Source organism: Protopterus annectens, chromosome 10.part0 (genome assembly GCF_019279795.1).
Source record: "Protopterus annectens isolate FY-2018-M chromosome 10.part0, PAN1.0, whole genome shotgun sequence".
Taxonomy (NCBI): Eukaryota; Metazoa; Chordata; order Ceratodontiformes; family Protopteridae; genus Protopterus; species Protopterus annectens.
In genome coordinates this window covers 460,666,338-460,690,994 of record NC_056744.1, presented here as the reverse complement: position 1 = coordinate 460,690,994, position 24,657 = coordinate 460,666,338, and positions in this window count along the sequence as shown.

Here is a 24,657-nt window from a genome sequence, read left to right as displayed (position 1 = left end):
TAATTTTTAAAAAATTTTTTTTATAAATTTTTTTTTTTTTTTTTTTATTTTTTTTTTTTAAAAAAATTTTTTTTTTTTAAAATTTTTTTTTTTAAAAAAAATTCCCCCCAAAAAAAAAAATTTTTTTTTTTTGGGGGGGTTTAAATTTAATGAACCTTTAAAAAAAACTTTTAAAATTATTTTTTTTAAAAAATTTTTTTAAACCCCTCCCCCCCCCTTTTTGGCTAACTCCCCCTTTTTTATTTAATAAAACCCACCCCCACCAAAATTTTTTAACCCCTCCGCCCCCCCCCCCCCAAATTTTAATTAATCCGCCCCCACCGCAACTTATATTTACTAACTCCAAGATCACTGTACCCCTGCACTACTGCTACTCATATACATATTTATGTATATATATTTTTATTAATATTAAATTTTAAATTTAAATTTTTAAACCACTTTTTTAAAACAAACTTAATTTTAACAAAAAAAAAACCCAACCACAAAAACACAAATAAAACACAAACCCCAAAAATTTAAAAAATCAACTACAATCAGAAAAAAAACTCACCCCCCCAATAAATAATCTAAAATAAACAACAACGAACAAACTTCCCCCCCCACATTAACTAACCCCGTCCACAAACATAAAACAAACAAACCCAAAACCCCAAAATCTTAACCCCCCAAACCCAAATAAAGCCAAACACACTTCAACACAACCCCAACCCAAATACTTCCCAAATTAAAAAAAAACCCAAAATCCAATTATTTGAACAAAATTCAAAAAATTGGTTTATTTTGAATTTTTTAAAAATTTTTAAATGTATATTTGTTTGAAACTCCGAAATTGAGTTTTAATTTTATTTACAAAATGGGGTTTTGAAAATGATAAATTTTAATCCCCCCTGGGCCAAACAGGGCCTAACCCCTCAGAACCATGGGGGGTTTCCCGGCTGGTCCCTTTTTCAAGGCCCCTTTACCCATTTCCAAAGCTTAAGGAAATCCTGCCAGGTGGGCCCCCCCCCCACCCAAAAAAGTCCCCTGCCTGCTTGAGTTTACCCCATTTGAACCAACCCACCACCCCCAAACCACCTGGCCTTCCTGGAGCTGAAAAATTTTTTGCACCCCCCAAAAAAACCACAGTTTTAAAGGGGGGGAAATTGGGGGGCCAAGGATTTTTTAAAAAAACCAGGAGGAAGGTAGATAGAGGCAATTGCAAGTTTTTGTGAGGGATTCAGATGGCAGTTAAGGATGAGGATTTCAGCTGGGAGGAAGTCAGGAAATGGGGAAGGGTATGGTGAGAGGTTAAGAATGTTTGAGTAGAGGATGGCCACGCCACCACCTTTTTTTACAGGTTTATCAGATCGGAAGATATTATAACCTGGTGGGAGTATTTCACTATCTGAGATGTGTGGCTTGAGCCAGGTTTCACATAGGGAGAGGATGTGAGGGGTATTGAGAGCTATCCATGAGTGCAGCTCAATGACTTTATTTGCTAGACTCTGAATATTCAATGAGTAAATAGTTAAGTATTTGGATGGAGATGATTGTTGTGACTGAGGTTGGTGACTGTTAAAGGAGTAAGATGGGGGCAGTGTAGAGGTAGTTTTGGGGAGAGAAGAGGGGCCAGGGTTGGGATGGATATCTCCAGAACAAAGTAGGTTTTTAGTGAGGAGAGAGTGTGTAGTAGACGCTAGATGGAGTTTGTATAGTTTTGACTTAGCTTTTTGGGAAGGTTTAAAAACCTGTATTATGGATAGTTTATATAGACTTGAGATAGAGGTAGTAAAGAGATTAGGGGAGATAGTAAAAGATGAAGTAGTTGGATATATGTTGTATGAGTGAGAAGCTGGTGAACATAGGAGTGGGTCAGAGAGATTGGAGTGGTAAGAGGTGGAGATAGAGAGAATAAGGAGTAGTTGAGAAGATATTAGAAAATAATACATGTTGAAATAAAATATGGTCGGATAGAGTAGGTAGAGAGACAGTGGTATAGATGAAGTGGCGTTGACAAGATTGACAGAATAGTAAGGTGGCTGTGGCAATAGGCTGTGGAATTGTAGTGGCCAGTGGGACAGGAAGGGGAGGGATAGTTAGGTATAAAGGTAATTGTAATGGGGGTGGGTGGGAATGGGGTAGGGTAGAGGAGCGAACTGAGCGGGGCTAGCTCCCTGGTCAAGATGAAGTCATAGAAACAATCAGAAAAGATAGTGAAAAACTAGCTTGAGAGACAAGGATATAAAGTTTCTAAAGGTATAGTCACCAGAAATAAAATAAAAAGAAATAAAATATGAGCAGATGAGGATGAGGTATATTCATAGAGATACAGAAGAAACAGTACTTAACTAATTTCATTATATTTACTTGAATGATCTAAAGAATTACTATTCCCTGGTCACTTACTAGAGCAAAACAAGATGAAGTAGGTGAGGGGTCCATTCTTGTCACGTTCCAAGAACAGAGTACAATGAGACTTCAGTATCATCTGGTATTAAACATCATTTTTGTCCTAGATTACAGAATGACATCACATACATCTGGTCATCTGACTTCTGGTTCCCATGCTACCCCCCCTTGGCTAGAAGCTAACAGGATTTAGCACATATGTGTCAGTAATACACACACACAGAGCCTTGCTAAGATCTGCTGCAGCTTCTGGAAGGTATAAAACAATTTCAAACCTCCACCCTTCCAGAGTAGCAATTAGTTCAACCCAAATACAATGCAGAATGCTTCCTAGTATAAACATATTCTAGCTGCATAGAGAACTGTAAGATACACTCTTTATGGCCTAAGACAGGAAATTTAATTTGCAAAGTTAGGTGGATTGAGGTTAACTTCTTCTCTTCCAGTATCCTCTGTTAAAATATATACATATAAACAGTTATAATAATACATGTATATTTCTTTTTCTGTTCAGCAGGGTACATTATTGTTACATTTTTAACACAAGCAGCTTTACAAATACATTTTCAGCATAAGCATCTGTACAAATCAGTTTGATATACAAATGACATATAATTATTTACAAAATTCCAGCTAGCTGTGCTGGCACATGTTACACATCCACTGCCCTACTTCTCCTGCCATAGCTAGCAATGCCTCACATCATCACATCCCTCCCCCCTTTGAAGACTCAAGCTAGTTTTTCAAGTGACCCTTGAGGAATGTTGCTTGAGAGGAATGAACCTAGCTAGGAATAACTTAACCCATATCTCGTCTTGAGATCCCATCTGCCTTGCCATTTGCTGACCCCACTACAGTGCTGCACTGTCATGTCATACACCCTCAACCCTAGGTTCCTCCTTAGTAACTTGGCATTTTGTTGGCTGGCTTGATGTAGCCATAGATCTCCCTCAGACTCCTTCTGCCTCTTAGTACAAATACTTAGCACAAGGGCCCCCCTATCATGGTAAGGATTCATCATGTTGACATAGTACAGTTTGTGCCCCTGCCTCTTGCCGAGTAGCTCTACCATGTAGTTGACATCACTGACCTTCCTTACCACTTTGAAGGGTCCATCCCAAGCTGCCTGCAACTTATTGTGTCTGACAGGAATGAGAACCATAACCTGCTATCCCATTTACATACTCTTAGGCTCAAGCATTCCAGTCATGCCAGATCTTTTTCTGCTGTTGGGCTCCTGCCAGATTCTTATGGGCCAAGCCCATTAGCTCCCTAAGCCTTGTCCTGAGGTTCAGGACATATACCACAATAGGCTCTTTGTGCAATTCACACAAACTCTCCCACTCATCACAAATCAAATATAAGGCCCCCTCAGCCTGTGTCCATACAATAACTCAAAGGGTGAAAAACCTGTGAATTCTTAGGGTGCCTCTCTTTATGCAAACATCAGATGGGGCAAATATTTGTCCCACTCTCTCCTAAACTGATTTGCAAATGCCCATAGCATAGTCTTTAGTGCAGAGTTTACCCATTCCACAAGATCATTACTGTGGGTATGGTAGGGGGTGGTCTTTAGTTGCTTCACCCCACAGTGCTTCCACAGACACACCAGCATGCCAGACATGAAATTGGCACCTCTGTCATTCAGTATTTCTCTCGGGAATCCTACCCTGCTGAAAATCTCTGACAAAACATTTGCCACTTTTTCTGCCTTGGTGGAGGACAGAGCCACTGCCTCAGGGTATCTAGTAGCATAATATACTATCAGCAGGATATACTTCTTCTCTGTGGAGCTTGGGGTACTCAGACACTCCACACTATCCATAGCTACCCTCTGAAATGGCTCCTCAATCACAGACAAAAGCATCAAAGGAGCCTTGACCTTGTTTCTTGCGTTGCCTCTTTTCCGGCACTGCTCACATGTCCTGCAGTACTGTGTTACATCCTTTGCAATTCCAGGCCAAAAAAACTTCTGCATAATATGTCTCTTGCTATGCTTTTTGCCCATATGACCTGCAAAAGACATGTCATGAGCTATGGCTAGAAGTGTCAGACAGCAGGCTGTGGGCACTACCAACTGCTGTATTACCTCACCATCTAGCCCTCCCTCAAGGGTCTACTCTATGCAGTAACCCTTTGTTCCAGTATACAGACTCCCCTTTTCCTTTAAAATCAAGTTTATTTTACCTCTACAAAGGTTTTTTTTGACAGTGTGGTGAGTGGGCAAGAGCACAGTGGCGTTTAGTTATCACTGGGGTTTTGTACATTTCCTTGAGAATCAGGTGCTCCCTCCCTCAAGCCTGTTAATGTAGGTTCTGACAGCTGAACCTGTCTCAACTCTATCTTTGTAACTCTTCCCAGTTCTCCTTCCACAGGAAATCTGGTATCCTCTAATAGTGGTGCCTCACTGTCTGCCTGGGTACTATCACTCACCTCTGCCCTTGCAGTTACTCTGTCCAAGGGAACATCAGTACCTACCAGAAGCTGTGGCTCATCTTCAGGCTCACTGCTACAGGGCAGCTCCCTCCTTGAAATAGCCACCTCACCAGCCCTGGCTTCAGGTGTGAGGTCTGTCTGGATCTCCCCCAGGCTACCAGACCCATATGCCTGTCTCCAAGCCTGACTGTGTGTAACTGCATGCACACAAGGTACTGCATTATCAGTATCATTCCATATCCAGACATCTACAGGGATATCCTCAAACATACCTACTTGCTTGTTTCCTTTTCCACCCTCCCAGTCAAGCTGAACCCTGGCCAAAGGCATTTGGAATGGGGTCCCTCCTAAACTTCTGACTCAAGTGGACTGCCCAAGCAAGTACTGCTTCTCTTTAACTACTGCAGGCTTCACAATGGTTATGTAAGAGGCTGTTGTCTCTCTTAGCAGTGGCCTGTTTTCTATCCACTAAGACAGGATATAACCATGGATGCCCTTATATCCATGTGCAGCATTGGGTATCCCTTTCCTGTGCAGTGATGCCCTGCTTGCTAAGTAGAGATTCCCTTTTTTCCCCAGCCCATCTGCAGAGTTACATTCTTTGTCTGCCAACCAGATTATCATATCCTCAGGCAACGTGCTAAGGGTTTATTCCCTTACCAAAGGTCTGCCAGCCCTTCAAAAGTGGTGACCTAATACTCGCTCACCCACCTACTAAAATAAGTGCTTAACTCAGCAATATAATCACACACACTTTCATCTGCCTTGTGTTTATGTTCACAAAACATTTTTCTGTAAGCTTCAGGTGTTAACTTAAAACATTAAAGTAAACACTTCTTTACTTTATCATAGTTGGAACAATTAACATCATACAATTTAGAAACCGCAGTTACAGCTTTACCATGGAGTAAGGTGGTCAGACACTGAACCCAGAACCCTTGGTCAACATTATAATGTTTATATACTCTTTCAAATATATGAATAAAACTATCAAAATTATCACCCTCTGTAAACTGTGAAAGAAATTTACTAACCTTTATTGCTTATGGGGTTCAGTTATTCCCTTCCCTATTATATCCATGACCCTGACAAAGAATCAGCATCTCTTTCCATCTCCAATAACGTTGATGCTGCTTCTCATTTTCTTTAGCCTTCAAATGCCATAGTCTCTCTGCTGATTCTAATTCCCAGTGTTTGGCTTCCAGTCCAAGTCTCTTTAACTCCAGATGGATTTTTACATCCTCTGAGGAAAAGGTGAACTGTGCTGTTTCTGAGGCCTTCAAATTCCCATCAACACGCTGGTTATGTTCCTGGTTGCTAGTCTGAGCTGTGACCAAGGCTGAAATCATTGTTTCTTTAATCAGGTTGGCATGCACCGATCCTTTGGTTCCCATACCTTGGCCAACTGGTTCTTTGTCAGCTTACCATAATCATCTGCTGACATCATTCCCTGTTTTCCCTGTCTAAGCTAAACTAACAAAAAATAAATAAAAACTGTTGTGAAAATGAAACTCTGAATGTTTATCATGTGGCTGCTTGAGGGTACACCCACCTTCAGTGACAGCTGCCTACAGGCTACAGAAGTTCATTTAATATCCCACCACTACCAACAATATGTGACATCCCTACCCTGGGCCAGTAATCAAGGAGCCTGAATCCTCACCACTGGTGCTGGAGAGGGACATTCACTTGGAACAAAAATGGATACACCCAGTATTTCCAGATGCAGCTGTCTGCATCAAGCACAATTTCCCTTAAGAGCACACATGGAACACACTCAGTTTGGGGTCTGCATTTCTGTATTTGTCTCCCTCCAGGTCCCCAATAACAGTCTCCACTGGCACAGATAGAGTTGAGACCTTAGCCAAGTGTCCAATCCAATTTTCCAGCACCTTCTTTGTGAAACTAGTGTTTTGTGTCCCTGCCCCAAACAGCTGACACACACTCTTTGAGATTTGATTTTCACACACACACACACACACACACACACACACACACACACACACACACACACACACACACACACACACACACACACACACACACACACGTGTGGCGTGCATGCTTGCCTGCATGCACAACTCAGAAAGGTTGGCACAGATTTACTAGTTATGCCCCATTCTGCCCAGACTAGAGGTAGTTACACTACCAGCAGACACTCCAAAGCCAGGTACTCTAAGGCTCTTGCAAGGGTACCAAAGTATATTGAGTGAAATGAATATTAATACAAATGGTAGTTTGACCAACATAACACTTTCAGGAGTGGCCAGAGCTGTCACCAAATTTATATAAGCACCATCAGGATTAAAATATTCTCTAAAAGACCAGCCAGCCACAATGAAAAATTTGAATATATTTAATAATAAATAAAAAATAACATGAAAATACTAAATATATATTTACAGTAAACACCAGAGTGTTGATCACAGGAAATATTAAAATAACACAGACAAATAGATTTACACAGATACAGAAAAACTGTACTTAACTCATAGGCACTGGAACCATAGGTCAAGGGGGAGGGGCCCCCCACCTTTACCGTTGCAGAGGGAGGAGGAGGAGCCAACAGAGGACTCATGCATGCCTTGCACACTAACTTAAAGAATTTTGCTTTGCACGCTGGCGTGAAGAATTTGAAAACAAAAATTAGCTGAACTTTGCTTTTAAACACAGCTGCTAGAATCAACCATGGTAAGACGATGTTTTTATGTGCTCCATTCAGCTGCTATTATTCTGGTGCTATGTTCAACTTTTGTATGCTCCATGTGTGTGATTTTTTTATTATTCTGGTGCTCCATGTGTGATTTAGCTGTTATTCTGGTGCTGTGTGTGTGTGATTTAGCTATTATTCTGGTGTGTGTGTGTTTTAGCTATTATTCTGGTGTGTGTGTGTGTGTGTGTGTGTGTGTGTGAGATTTAGCTGTTATTCTGGTGTGTGTGTGATTTAGCTGTTATTCTGGTGTGTGTGTGTGTGTGTGTGTGTGCAGTTACTTATGGCTGGTGGTTAGAATTACCCAGGCTCAAACCTTGTACCTTAGGTGCAAGAGCCTGCATTCTCTACCCATACCACCACTTATGATTCAGTGAGTTAGCTCTCAACTGTCTATATTTTCATAGAATATTTGGTTCAAAATTTGTGGTTTTCAGGCAAATCAGTGAGAACAGAATTCAGTAAATAATGATAACCCTTTAAGTTTCAGTATTTCTATCTCTTTAGGAAACACATGGTACACAAAACACTATTTTAGCAACTTTCCAAGATTATACAAACAATATTTAAAACGTGTCCCGGGTTTTGGGCCTTTACCCCCCAAATAAATTTTGGCTTTCTCCAGATTTCTTCTGCTGTGAAATTGAGAGATTTAGTTGTGTCAAGTGGGTGGTGCAGTGGTAGTGTTGTTGCTTCATACCAATAAGTTCTCTGGTTTAGTTCTCAGCTGGGGTGCCTTCTGTGTGGAATCTGTAGTCCTCCTTGTGTTTGTGTAGGTTTACTCCCATGTTACAAACACATATTTCTGGTGCATTTCTCCCTGAGCCTCTGCTGAAAATTGGCTTCATTCCAAGTCAGACTTTCCTGGTAAACGTGTTAAATAAATAAAAAACTTTACAAGGAGCTGAGAGCTTCAGGGGAAGAGAAGTTTAGTGCTGCTTATTCCAAGTCTGTTTGCATTGTTAGTAGCACAACAGGTAGTAGCTTTACTTCTGATGCAGAAGGCTGTGGGTTCTACTCCCACAGTATGCAGATGGATCGCTGATACTGTACTGTGTTGTACTTTAAAGGGAGTAGATGCTGCAGTCCTGTGAATGTCTACCTTTGGAGGCGTTACCTAGTAACTATGAACCTGCTATCAGTTTGCCAGCAATTCCCTATTGCAATATTACTAGCTTATCATTTTTTAATGTAAAATAGGCAATTTATTCTTCAAGGCAACAGCCACTTTATTTGTAGATGAAACAATGAAATATAACGTTGTTTCCTAGCAGCAACCTCTTCATTAGTTGGAGATCCCTTTAATGCTGAATTATTTAGATGACTTATTTCTGCAGTGATTTTGTATATTACTGATATTGGTGGATTGTAATGACAGAAGTTTGAGTGGCCTTTTATGGTTGAAATTTTCTGAAATGCGTAGTTTTGTCATTATTGGTTCATACATTTTGTTTCATTGCTTACTAGAAGACTGTTCAAAACTAAAACTTTAAAACACATTCTAACAACTAGTGCTGTATTATACAAGGAATATAATTTAATACAATCAGGAAGATGAATCAAAGATTGCATAAATGTATGCATGGCCCTAAAAATTTGTTTGAAAACAGCCCAGAGGAAAGTGGGAAAGGCTCAAAATCATGGGCAAATTTTAAGCTTTACTCTTGTTACCATAGCAATGGATGAACGTAAAACAGTTCACACCACATTACCTTGACCTGGTCAAGCCTTTTGATACAATCCCCTACTCAGGTCTAGTACAAAAAATAAATAATGTAGGAGCAAACACTTGCATCACTAGCTGGATTGCCAACTTGCTCACAGGATGCAAGAGATCAAAACAGGGGAAGAGACCAGTCACCATTGGAGTCCCCCCAGAGTTCAGTGCTGAGACTTTTTCTGTTTGGCATATACATCTCAAAAGTAAAAGGAAATACCAAAGGGCTTTGGCTGGCTAAGTTTGAGATGGCTATAAGCTAGGAGTAGTTATTAAATCCCCAAATGACTTAATCATCATGCAGGAAGGTTTGTCCCAAATAATAACTGGTGTCTAAATCATGACAATGCCCTCTGAGAACTGACCCAGTTGTTTGGAATTTGGGAACTTGTGTGTACAGTGACCTAACTTTTGACCAACATGTGCCTAGAGTGATAAGAAAGTATTTCTATATTGCACATCTTATAAATAAATTGATTGTGACTAGATCTAGAGATGTTGTTGTCCCCCTTTACAAAGCTCTCATTAGGTCAATAATTTTGTATAATGCCCACTTTGACATGTATCTGTCCAGCCCCATGCATCAATTGGAATACCTTCAGAGATACCGTACTAAAAGGATACAAGTCCACCTCAAAGATTTATTACTATACTTAGTATCCTACAGAGTGCTTAGAGGTGACATGTCTGACATACAAGGCATTTTCTGACCTAATACAGATGGACCTACTGAACATCAGCAAGTCAAATGGCATCGGAAATACTCAGTCCAGGTATCTAAACTGAATGCTGTGGAGAGATGGATATATATCACAGAGGCTACCACTGTTCCAGAACAGACTATCCATAAAAATAAAACAAAGCTTATCCGCCCATATTAAAATGCAACTTGGATCTAAGGATGGGTAAAAGAAAATATACTAAAGAATTGCCCCTCATGCCACTAATGGATAGAGGCAGTTCCTAAATGCTGCATCCCTTACACGAGTCCCCTCAAATTATCTATGGTATGATCGCAGTTATTCTCACTAGGGTTAATATACAATTATCAGCCATGGGATAGGTAAGATCAATCAGAAAATATTAATTCGAGCACCAAAATGGAAATGGATAAGCTTAAAATGTCCCCCAAGTGAACCTATGTTGTGGTAGTAAATAGTTATAAAAAATTGCCCTTTTTAGATCCCTAAGCACCCCTCTCACCCTCCACCCCTCCCCCAGTCTTCAACAGCTTCCGGCGCCAACTAATCTCACTATATTTTCCTGACTGATCTAAAGAATTACTATTCTCTGGTCACTTTCTAGAGCAAGGCAAGTTGAAGTAGGTGAGGGGTCCTTCCTTGTCATGTTCCAAGAACAGAGTGGAATGAGACTTCAGTCTCATCTAGTATTAAACATGATTTTTGTCCTAGATTATAGAATGACATCACATAAATCTGTCATCTAACTTCTGGTTCCCATGCTACCCCCCTTTGGTTAGAGCTGTCAGGATTTAGAATATATGTGTCAATAATACACACAGAGAGCCTTGCTAAGATCTGCTGCAGCTCTTGGAAGTCATAAAACAATTTCAAACCTCCACCCTTCCATTGTAGCAATTAGTTCACCCCAAAGACAATGCAGAAAGCTTCCTAGTATAGACTTTTTGTCTCAGGCTACATTGAGAACTGTAAGATACAATCTTTATGGCCTAATCCAGGTTAATTTCAAAGTATTTGCAAAGCTAGGTGGATTGAGATTAACCTCTTCTCTTCCAGTGTCCCCTGTTGAAATATATACATTTAAACAGTTACAATAATGCATGCATATTTCTTTTTTTGTCCAACAAGCACACTATTGGAACATTTTTAACACAAGCAGTTTTACAAATACATTTCTTAACACAAGCAAATGTACAAATCAGTTTGATATACAAATGACGTATAATTCTTTACAAAATTCCAGCTAGCTTTGCTGGCATATGTTACACATCCACTGCCTACTTCCCCTGGTATAGCTGGCAATGCCTCACATAGTCACACTCCCTCTACTGCTTCCAGGACACTCTAAAGCCAGCTACTCCAAGGCTCTTACAAGGGTACCTAATTATACTGAGTAAAATGAACACTAATACAAATGGTAGTGTTTTAGCAATGCATCAAGGCTTGGAGTGGCCACAGTGTCACCAAATAAATATAAGTATTCTCAAAGGTTAAAATATTCTCCAAAAGAAAAGCAACAATGAAAAGTTCAAATATATATAATAATAAATAATAAAAGAATATGAAAATACTAAATATCTATCAACAATAAACACAAGAGTTTCACTCACAGGAAATATGAAAAACAACACAGATGGAAAGGTTCACACATATACAGAAAAACAATACTTAACTGCAGCATTTCTCCCTGGGCTTCTGCTGAAAATTGGCTTTGTTCCAAGTCAGACTTTCCCAGTAAACAAATGCTAAATAAATAAATAATAAATAAACAACTAACCTCACTATATTTTCCTGACTGATCTAAAGAATTAATGTCTCCTAGTTCTTTTACTAAAGCAAGGCAATATGAAGTGGATGAGTGGTCCTTTGTCAAATTTCAAAAACAGACAGCTGAGAGCTAAGTGAAATCTCTCAATATCTTAATTTCATTTCAGTGATGGCTATAGAATGATATCACATCTGGTCATCTGACTCTGGTTCCCATACTACCCCCTTTACTAGAAACTGAACCAGAATCTAGCACATATGTGTCATAATGCACACACACACACACACACACACACACACACACACACACACACACACACACACACACACACACACACAGCACTTTGCTAATATGTGTTACAGCATCTGGAAGCTATAAAACTATTGCAGCACTTCCCCTCTTCCATGGTAGCAATTAGTTTACCACTAAGGACAATTCAGCAGGATTTGTAGTCCTTGTTTTCCCAGATATTTTGTTTGTGGCTGCAATCAGAACTGTGAAATACAATTTTTATGGCCTAAACCAGGTAATTTAATTTCAGACTATTTTTCAAAGTTAGCTGGACTTAGATTAACCTCTTCTCTTCCAGTATTCTCTGTTACAATATATCCATTTCAGCAGTTACAATACAGTCAGACTTACAGGTGTATTTCTTTTCTGTACAGCATGACCCATTGTTGGTACATTTTTTAACACAAGCAACTTTACAAATACATTTCCAACACAAGCACCTGTACAAATCAGTGTGATATACAAATGACATATAATTGTTTACAAAACTCCAGTTAGCTATGCTGGTATATCTTACACATCCACTACCTTACTTCTTCTGGCATAGCTGGAAAAACCTCACATCATCACATATGTATATGTACGCACACACACACACACACACACACACACACACACACACACACACACACACACATATATATATATATATATATATATATATATATATATATATATGTATATATATATATATATATGAAATCACTGTACCCCCACACCCCTGCTACTTATATATACTAACTCTGAGATCACTGTCCTCATAGAGGGGAACTTTCTCTAAAGTAACAGCAATTTCAGGCACATAGTTCCCCTGATCACACATACATTTTTGAAGTTGCAAGAATCAGAGTTACACTATGAAGTCCTGAATGTACAAAAAGAAGTCCACAACACTACCCTTAATTCAGACAGATAGGACCTCAGTTTAACATGTCATGCAAATGATGGCCATTCAAGAGTGTAGCATTGCACTGCGTATACAGGAACATGGATGTCTGTGCCTTGTTTATCTTCCCAACATTAAAGGTGAGTGCATAGAGCTGATAATAGGATCTGCCCAAATGAGAATGTATTGCAGGAAGTACATCAGCACAATGATCCCCATCCACCCACAGTGCACCAATTAAGAAGTCTGTGATATGAGAAAAATAAAAGGCTTTTAAATTACTGAAAGTCTTTAAATCATATATAAACAAGCAAATACATGTCACTGTACCAACAACCATTTCTTCAACTGCAGGTAGATCAAAAATTATGGTAAAATGCATTTCAGTAAATCACAAAAACATTTTGCAAGGGTCAAATCCCCCTTGCACCCCTGAGTATGCAGGACAAGCCTCCATTCCTGAAATTATATATGTACCAACTCCAAGGTCACACAATAGTGGAAAAAAGGGAAAAATCCACTTCTGCCAAAATGTGTTTTATCATAATTTCTTCTGCCTATCAGCAGTCAAAGAAACATCTGTTGACAGATTGACTTACACCCTAAACAAATAAACCCTTTCCAAAAGTATATATAATATATATATATATATATATATATATATATATATATATATACACACACACATATATGCAAAGTATATTATCTCTATTTAATTTCCTATTTCCCATACACTCATCAAGATTTTTCTTAAAGAATGCTAATGAAGAACTTTGCTTGACATAGATGGGTAGCCTGTTCCAGAGTATGGGAAGTCTCTGGGACAGGAATCTATCCCTCCAGCATGTCCTGTTTATTGTGGTGACAAGGTTTAGATCTCTAGAGCATGTAGCTTGGAGGGATTCAGATTTCTGTAGGTGTAGTATGTCCAACAGCTCTAGATTTGACATAGCTTTATATGTTAGGCAGAGATCACCTTGGAGTAGGCGATATGCTACTGAGTAAAGTTGGAGTTTTCTGAGATGGTTAGTGTAGGGCATCTGTTTGAGGCCAGTAATCCTCTTTGTGAGGTACTTCTGTGGCCTTTCCAGCTGCTGCAGATGTCTTGTGAGGTGCATTCCAAAAGGGGCGTTGTACTCTATAATGGGTTTAATGAGTGTCGAGTAGAGAGGAACAATAACCTCTTTTTTCCTGGATGAGAACCCTTTTATGATGAGGTGTGTCATGTAGAAGGACTTTCTGACTACTGGCAATGTGACTATCAAAGGACAGACTACTGTCCACCTGGGTCCCAAGGTCTGTTATCACACATTCTGCGTTAAGTAGACTGCTGTCTATGTAGTAGTTCATGGGTACAGAGTTTATACCAAAGGGGATGACAATGCACTTTTTGGCATTGAGCTTGACGCCATGGCTCTGACACCAGGCATCTGTCTCAGCAAGGTCCTTTTGCAGGATTCCACATCATTTGGGGACTCAACTATGGCTCCTAGTTTGCAGTTATCTGTGAACCTCATTAGCCAGAGGCCTTCTGTGTTAGCCTGTACTTCAGAGAAGTAGATACCAAACAGGAGAGGTCCCAGGACTGAACCCTGTGGTACTCCACTTGTCACTGGTTTGAGGTCAGATTTGGAGTGTGCAACTTTTACAGTGTGGGTTCTGTCAGTGAGCCAGTTGGCAGCCCATTTTATGATGTAGGGATTTATACCTAGTTTAGTGAGTTTACCTATAATTCCAGCATGGGGGATGATGTTGAAACCCTTGGCCGATGTCAAGATAGGCTGTGTGATCCACCTTACCCTAATCTACGGCTTTGGTGACTGCTTCAAAGAAGTTGATCAGGTTCAGGAGGCATGATCTGCCTTTTACAAACCTGAACTGGGTGGGATCCAGAGTTTGGAGGTTACCGATGTCTTTGTTTATGAGTTTCATGATGATACATTCCATGGCCTTGCAGGCCAGACTTGTCAGGCTAATTGGGTGATAGTTCCCAGGATCAGTGGTGGCTCCCCCTTTGTGGAGTGGGATAACTGTTGCTGTACTCCATTCAGTGGGCACAAAGCCTGATGTGAGGCTATAATTGAACATAGTGCTTAGGTGGGGAGCCAGTTCATTCTGAAGTTCATGTAAAATGCAGCCTGGGGTGTTTTCCGGTCCCATGGATGCTGTGTTTTTGGCTTTAGAGAGTGCAGCTTTTACCTGCATAGTTATGATTACAGGGACTCTGCATTCTTCCTGTACAGATATGGGCACTTTAGGGGGTGAGGGGGGTAAAGGTAGCACTGAACCTAACTGCCAGGATGTTGGCAATATCAGTTGGTTCTGTAATTTTCATGCCGTTGTGCTATAACTCAGAGCAGATCTGGGTGTTGCCACTGGGATTCCTGACATAGCTATAGAATGCCTTGTGGTTGTCCTTAGAATCAATGGCGATTTTGTTTTCGTAGCTAGCTTTGGAGGATCTTATAAGGGATCTCAACTTCTTACTGAGGCTGACCAGAGAGCTCCTCCACTCATGGGATTTTACTCTCTTTTGCAACAATTTCCTCCTTCTGTTGTACAGTTTCTTTATGGCAGGAGACCACCAGATTGGCTTTCTTTTTTTGGAGGATAGCGTCTTCGTTCTATTTGGGATAGCATGATCCATGCACTCGTGTAAGTGCTTATAGAGAACATTTTTGTAGGATTTAGCAGTCGTAACTGTATTATCCATCTGCTTAGGTGTCATGAAGTTCACCACTTCTGTCTTAAGAAGCATGAAGTTGGCTTTGGAGAAATATTTTACTGTGGTTTCCTTAATGGAGGGTGGGAGTGGGATGTGGATATCAAGGGTGATTAGCTTATGGTCGGATCGGACCAACGAAGAGTTGACTTCAGGTATGGAACACTGGTCACTCTTGTTGGTAATGACTTCATCTAGGATATTGTTGCCCCTGATGGGGGTGTGGATAAGTTGATCCAGGGCATTGGAGTTTATGAATTCCAGAAAGCGTTGTGTGAAGGAGTTGGTACACGAGTAATTTTCCCTGTTAATGGTGGGATAGTTGAAATCGCCCATTATTAGGGTGTTAGGTTGAAGCCTAATGTTTTCCAGTACATCAAAAAAAGAGGAGTGGGAATCCTGGAGCATGGTGAGGGATCTGTAGTAAGCTACAATTTGGATTGCAGTTTTGCCCAGAGTTAGTTGCACTTGGATAACCTCGGATGCATTATACTGAGCAACTAGCCTGGAGGTATGGATATCCTTAATGAATATGAACACACCTCCGCCTATGGTGTTCTGGTCTAAGTTACATGACCAAAAAGTGTGGTATGAGTTATAGCCTAGTAGTGCAGGGGTGCTGTCTGGACCCTTGAACCAGGTCTCAGTCACTGCACAGATATCGATGTTCTCCATTTTAAGGAGTGCCTTGAGTGAGTGCATTTTGAGATTCGGACTTCTAGCATTGAGTAGCATCGCCCTCAGTTTTTGCTTGCCTGTTCCTGTTACAGTGGTGAATTTGTCATTTGAACCTTGCCTGGGGGGGCACTATAGGAATGGCAAGAGCCTTGGCCAGTGTCCGGAATCCCAGGGGCAACAGGTGCAGGCAATCTGTGGCAAAACATCACGACATGATAAAACCTTACCATGATAGGGGGGCCCTTGTGCTGAGCATTTGCAGTGGATTGCAGGAGGAGTCTGAGGGAGATCTGGGGACTGATCTCCTCAGTGAGGCTCGGGCTGATACCTCAGTGGAAGGGGTGGCAGTGTTCCAGAAGCTATCTCCTACCCAAGTTCAAGAAATCCAAGCAGTGTTGCAGGAATTTGGGGACATGTTCACTGGGAAACCAGTGTGCACCCACCTGGTGCAGAACCAGGTAGATACAAGACCCCAAAGGCCTATTAGGCAGACCCCTTTATAGAGTGCTTGAGAGAGTCAAGCAGACTCTGAGGGAGGAGGTACAGGAGATGTTGGAACTAGGGGTAACTCAAGAGTCCAAAAGTCCCTGGGCCTCCCCAGTGGTGCTGGTGCCAAAGAAGTATGGCAGCACCAGGTTCTGTGTGGACTACAGGAAATTAAACAGTCACACAGAGTCGAATGCTTACCCCATGACTAGGACAGATGAGGCCCTAGAGAAGCTGGATGGGGGCTAAGTAGCTTACAACCATTGATCTTACCAAGGGTTACTGGCAGGTGCCCTTGACTTCCAGTGCTAGACAGAAGTCAGCCTTTGTGACTCCTTTTGGCTTGTATGAGTTCACAAAGATGACCTTTGGGATGAAGAATGCCCCAGCATCTTTCCAGAGGCTGGTAGATAATATCCTATCGGGAGCAGGAGGGTTTGCCCTTGCTTACCTAGATGATATTGCCTTCTACAGCCATTCCTGGCCAGAGCACCTTCAGCATGTCAGGGAGGTGCTGGGCAGACTACAGAGGGCAGGGTTGACCATTAAGCCGAGCAAATGTCAGGTGGGTATGGCAGAGGTCTCCTACCTAGGACATAGAGTGGAGAGTGGTAAGATAAGGCCAGAACCTGCCAAAGTGGAAGCCATTCAGGCATGGCCTGCACCTGTTACCAAAAAGCAGGTGAGTGCATTTTAGGAACAGCAGGGTACTACAGGAAGTTTGTCCTCAGTTATAGTACCATAGCTGCTCCCCTCAAAGACCTGACAAGGAAAACAGGTCAGATAAGGTAGTGTGGACCCCAGCATGTGAGCAGGCATTCCAGAAGCTTGAAGAAGCTTTGGGAGGACCCTCTGTGTTAGCCAGTTCAGATTACAGCAAAGAATTTGTTGTGCAGGCAGATGCTTCAAACCATGGGGTGGGGGCTGTACTTAGCCAGATTTCTTCAGAGGGAGAAGAGCACCCATTGGTTTATCTCAGTCATAGGCTCCAACCCAGGGAGGAATGCTATGCAGCTGTAGAAAAGGAATGTCTAGCCATAGTGTGGGCACTGCAGAAACTTCAGCCTTATCTGTATGGAAGAAAATTTGCTGTTATGACAGATCACAACACCCTAACATGGTTAAACAGAGCCAGCCAACAAAATACCAAATTGCTAAGATGGAGCCTGGGGTTGCAAGCATATGATATGTCAGTGCAGCACCACAGTGGGATTAACAATGCCAATGCAGATGGGCTCTCAAGACAGGGAATGGGGTAGGTGTACTCAGATAGACCTAACTCTCTTAAGCAGCATTTCTCAAGGGTCACTTGAAAAACTAGCTTGGGTTCTCCGGTGGGGGGTGTGAAGGATACTAGAGATGGGTAAAGGCTACCAGCCTAGTTAAATAGAATTCTGTCATTTGTAAATATAAATGTTGAAATACAGGCTTGTTTTCTTAAATGAAAGAATATGCTGTGAAGTGTTGAACTTAAAACAATGTAGCAACATTGCCCTCTTCTGTAAAGAAAGCTAAGTCAAGAATTTCTTATCTGTCCTTTGAAATTTAAATTATTTCATGTGTGTCCCTTTGAAGTTAGAATTTGGAGTCGATGAGTCTAGAGTGAAGCATCTTGCCTATTGTTTTAACTTAAGGAATAATAACCAGAATTTACATGTGGAATGTCCTTTATTGCTCTGGTTTCTGCCTAGGTATAAAGTAATGTAAATGCAGTTTCTGTCAGCTTGGGAACCCCAGGAAAGTCTAAAAAATTATGTAACTGGAATCAGGACTGCAATAGCAATTTAAACAGAGAGAATCAGAAGGCATTAAGCATTTTTGTCTTGATCATCCAACTCACATCACTTTCTTGCGCATATGTAAGTTATCATAGACTTGTGTTTTATTTTAGAAATAGCTAGGAGCTAGAAAGATTAGACTAAGTGTTTTTCTGTGATGTCAGAACTGTACTACTGAATTATTTTAAGTATTTCTGTGTGATCTCTGAACTCTTGACTTGCACTGTGTGGTAGAAAGTATTGTCTTGTGGTTTTAATTATTTATTATTAAATATATTAAGACCTTTCAATCATGGCTGTTTTGTGAAGAGATAATTTAAGCTCTAGAGTACATTGCATATTTATAGAGTTTACTGTCCAAGTCATTCTAAATAAGCCTTGAATGTTTAATCACAACTACCAACTGGATAATAATATTACACAGTAATAATTGGACACCTTTTTAAAGGCCTTTGAGTAGCTGATATGTATTAGTGGGCGGTGGCCAGTGGAACTACCATATAGTCTGGGAGAATGGGGCACAGCTAGAGAAACTGTGCCAGCCTTGCCCAGGAATGTCTGTGTGGTTGTATAAACTCTTCTCAAAGTGCATGAGTGCATATGTGTGTGTGTGTGTGTGTGTGTGTGTGTGTGTGTGTGTGTGTGTGTGTGTGTGTCAGCTACTTGGGCAGGGACATGAAGCACTGGTTGGACAGAGAGGGTGCTAGAGGTTTTATCTTGCACTTTAGGCTGAGATCTGCACCCTATAACTGTGCCAGTGGGGAGTCTTATTGGGGACCTGGAGAGCAAGGGAATGACCAGCCCCGGACTGACTGTGATCTCTGTGTGCTCTTAAGGGAAATTACACTTTGCTGTGTGTATTTGCTATCCTTTTCTCATATATGAAATGCCCTCTCTGGTGTTGGTGGTGAGGATCGAGGCTCCTTGATTGCTGGGCCAGCGCATGGGCGTCACAGATGGCTGGACTGTTCACCTTTTGGTTTATTAAACTCTTAGGTGTAACAATAGATAAAAATGTAAAGTTTGATCTCCAGATACAAAACCGTATCGAACAACTCACAAAAACTTGGCATGCTTTATACAGCTAAAACATTTTTTGCAAAGTCAACTAGAACGAGTGTAGTCAACATATATATTTAGCCTTCTGTTCTTTATGGCTCTCCATGTTCACCAATCTACAGTCCACCTTAAAATCCAAACTAGAACAATATATAATAAAGTTGTAAGAGCTGCAGCCAATCATCCCTATTGCACACATCACTGCTCTCTTCTTGAATCACTAAACTGGATTGAATTACTCGTCACCTAGTGTTTACACAACTACTGCTGGCCCACAGAATTATATACAACCTTATTTCCTGTCAAGCTATCAGCAATATCTTTTGTCAGTATCTTCCAACTTGACCCTTTTGTTCAACTTACAAACAACTATTTGAAAATTATAAACCAAATAAACTTATAGGGCACAGCTTATATTCCAACTGTTTGGCCAAATTCTGGAAATCTATCCCAATCCCTATCAAGTCATTACCTGAGATTCATTCATTTAAGCCTCGAATAAAATAATTTCTTTCCAACTCATTGCTCTGCTCGTGTGCCACACCAGACTACTACCAAAGTTTACCCCCCGCATATCCTCATATTCTTTATAACTCCGTTATTTGAAGTGTGTCAGACCGACATTTCCGACTGCTACTTCCTTGTACTACAGTTGTCTTCTTTTCATACTCATTTTGCATTTGTGTTGTATAATTTTTTTTTCTTTCTCTTTCATACTTATCTCAAATGCATTTATCTTCCATATCTTCTCTGCATTTGTTTGATGTTTATATCTTTGTCTTACCATTGTATGTTTTATTGCAATTCTGATCAACTGTTTTAATTTCTATTCTGTGGAGCTTTTCTCTCTGGGCCTTCGCTGAAAATGAGCTGTTGCTCATTCAGACTTTCTGGTAAACAAATATCAGTAAATAAATAAACAAAGTAAAAATGTATTTATTCATTTGTTTATTTATTTTATATTTGTTAACTGGGTTAGTCCAGCTGAGCGTTTAGCTCGTTTTCAGTGTGGACCCAAGGAGAAAAGCTCTGCAGTCAGTATTTGCATTTTACTTACAATTAGTAAGACATTTTCATTTGCAGCTGAACAAATAGTTAGAGAGATAACATTTACAATAAATCATACAGAAAACAGTTGGGTACAATGTCAGAAATCATACCGCAAAAAAAAAAACATTTACTATAAATCATACAGAAAGCAGTTGGGTACATTGACAGAAGTCATACCGCAGAAACTTAGGTACAATGTCATGAAAGGAATACAGTGTTCATAATTCCTAAGTGGTTATATACAGTATAGGTACAGGAGGAGTAGTTAGGTAATGAAGTGGTTAAGCATAGAAATAGAGGGGTAGATGATTATTAAGCTAAACAGTGGAGGAGAATGGAGGGAGGAGGAACAGAAGCTACAGTTGGGTAGTTTCAAGGAGGATGACTACAGTGGCAGGACCATTTATTTGTTAGGTATCTCTGAGTGGCTAGTTTGAAATGCTTGGTTTGGTCAATTGACCTGATTTCTAAGGGTAGTTGGTTCCAAGTTGCAGCAGGGTTATAGTTATAGAGTAAACACCCTGTTTTGGTTTTAGGTTTATAGATCTGTAGGAAGTCCTGGTCTGAGCTACGTAGTGTCCTGGTTGGGGAATATTTAGATATAATAGATAGAAGGCTAGGGCAGAACGATGGTATATAGAGGATGGAGTGGATAATTTGCAGTTGATGTAGTAGCAGCAAATGAGGGAATTTGAGCCAGTCCAATTGTTTAAGAGATAGGTAATGGTGTGACTTGTAGGTTTCATTTGCAGCAAATCTAGCAACCTTATTATAGGTAGTTTCGAGTTTAGTTATGAGTGTGGTATTAAGATTTGTGAATAATTGACAGCTATAGAGAAGCATGGGAAGAAGAAATGCATGGGAGAGAGTTATTCTGGCTGTATTGGTTAGATGTCTTTTGTTACGGAAAGGAGTCCAAGTTTCTGGTGAGTCTTTTTGATAGAGGCAGTGACTTGGAGACCGAATTTAAGCTGATCATCTATTATGATTCCTAGCAGTTTAGTGTTAGGTTCAGCACTAAAAAAATAATCTTAATAAAATCTGTTTTCAGAAATATCTCACTGGTATAAAGCTGTAGATAAAATATCAGTCTAGAGCTAGGGTATATTATAATTTTGCAGCTCTCATTTTTAAGATAATGGTAATGAAAATACAGTCATTCACCATTGAAGGTGTTCCTGCATCCAAATCTAGCTGCCAGGCAAGCATTCATACCTCAGTTCTTAATTCACAAGGGCCACCACTAGGGTCCACTAGAACGGGTCTATATTACATCATCGAATGCTTAAAAAAGTGAACGATGATTAATTGACCCCATGTAAGTGAAAGCTTACAATGTCAAAACCTCAGAGCTTTGCCCCCCACACCCCCCTACTTAAATATACCAACTCTGAGATTGCACTACAGTGCCAAAAATGGCAAAGTAATGGAAGCCTCAAAGCAAATTCTTTCCCAGGGAAAGAATTCACTTAAAAGTCACTTCTCTATTTTGCCTTTTCGTTCTTTTACGTTCAATCAAGACGCATTCAACAGAATGCGTCTTCGATCACGTAATAGGAACCCCACTAGAACTTCTTCCAAAAAGTATCCTTTTCTGTTGCATACTATAAAGAGCATTAGTTATACCATATAAATATTCACATATGCTTCCTTCACCCTCTTGTGAAAACAGTTTTCAAATGCACACAAGCCTGAAGCAACAAAATTTCATCCACTGATACACTGTATTTGTTGATATGAATGACAATAAAGTTTACTTTGACTTTCACTTTGACAGTCTTTTTCTGAAGCTTTTTTCGGTTTTCCCAACATAAAAAGAAGTACACCATCCCTTTATTACCACAACATGTTTCAGTAACAGACTTATATTTTTACTACAGCTTCATCCATTGCGATATTTCTAAAAGAATTTTTGTTGCTATTATTTTTAATATTTATTTATTTATTTAATTAATTAATTTACTGACATTTTGGGAAGGCTCAGATTTTTTTTTTATTTTGTTTAGATTCAATAACATTTTTCACTACTTATATTTCATGACATAGTATTTTAAATGATTGTTAATCTGGTGCCTTTAAATTTTAGTTGCTATGAATGTCACATGACTGTTTAATTATATAAATATAAATACTATGTCTCTATAACATTGAAATTTGTTACTACTGAGCCTTGCTTGTGCTCCAAGTGTAACTTTATCTGTTTGGTTCTCTGTACAAATAGCAGTGATGCTATAGGTTGAATAAACTGACATTATTCTTGGGAAAGTTTATCATTTGCATCCATACATCTCGACTTGCAGACACTGAAAACAGGAACAGGGAGATGGCCTGCACCTGTCACCCTTGGGATTCCAGATACTGGCTAGGGCTCTTGCCACCCCTATAGTGCCTTTTTTGGGCAGGGTTCAAATGACAAATTCGCCACCGTAACGGGTACAGGCAGGCAAGGTCTGAGGGTAATGCTACTCAATGCTAGAAGTCTAAACCTCAAAGTGCACTCACTCGAGGGGCTCCTTAAAATGGAGAACATTGATATCTGTGCAGTGACAGAGACCTGGTACAAGGCTTCAGAGAACAACCCTGCATTACCAGGCTATAATTCATACCACGCCTTTCGGCCAGCTAACCTGGATCGAAACACTAAAGGTGGAGGCAAGTCCATATTCATTAAGGATATCCACACCTCCAGGATAGTTGCTCAGCATAATGCATCCGAGATTATCCAAGTGCAGATAACTCTGGGCAAGACCGCAATCCAAACTGTAGCTTGCTACAGATCCACCACCATGCCCCCGGATTCCCACTCCTCATTTCTTAATACACTGGAAAATATTTGGGTACAACCCAACACCCTAATAATCTGCGATTTCAACGACCCCACCATTAACTGGAAAAAATACTCATACCAACTCTTTTGCTCAACGTTTTCTGGAATTCATAAATTCCAATGCCTTGGATCAACTTATCCACACCCCCACCAGGGGAAGCAATATCCTAGACCTGGTCATTACCAACATGGGTGACCAGTGTTCCACACCAGAGGTCAATTCCTCGTTGGTCAGATCCGACCACAAGCTAATCACCCTAGACATCCACATCCCCCCCCCCATTAGGGAAACCACCGTAAAAAATTTCTCCAAACCCATCTTCACGCTTCTCAAGACAGAAGTGGTAAACTTCACGACACCCATGCAGACTCTTGCCACCCCTATAGTGCCTTTTTTGGGCAGGGTTCAAATGACAAATTCGCCACCGTAACGGGTACAGGCAGGCAAGGTCTGAGGGTAATGCTACTCAATGCTAGAAGTCTAAACCTCAAAGTGCACTTACTCGAGGCACTCCTTAAAATGGAGAACATCGATATCTGTGCAGTGACAGAGACCTGGTACAAGGCTTCAGAGAACAACCCTGCATTACCAGGCTATAATTCATACCACGCCTTTCGCCAGCTAACCTGGATCGAAACACTAAAGGTGGAGGCAAGTCCATATTCATTAAGGATATCCACACCTCCAGGATAGTTGCTCAGCATAATGCATCCGAGATTATCCAAGTGCAGATAACTCTGGGCAAGACCGAATCCAAACTGTAGCTTGCTACAGATCCACCACCATGCCCAGATTCCCACTCCTCATTTCTTAATACACTGGAAAATATTTGGGTACAACCCAACACCCTAATAATCTGCGATTTCAACTACCCCACCATTAACTGGAAAAAATACTCATACCAACTCTTTTTGCTCAACATTTTCTAAAATTCATAAATTCCAATGCCTTGGATCAACTTATCCACACCCCTACCAGGGAAGCAATATCCTAGACCTGGTCATTACCAACATGAGCGACCAGTGTTTCACACCAGAGGTCAATTTCTCATTCGTCAGATCCAACCACAAGCTAATCACCCTAGACATCCACATCCCCCCCCCCATTAGGGAAACCACCGTAAAAAATTTCTCCAAACCCATCTTCACGCTTCTCA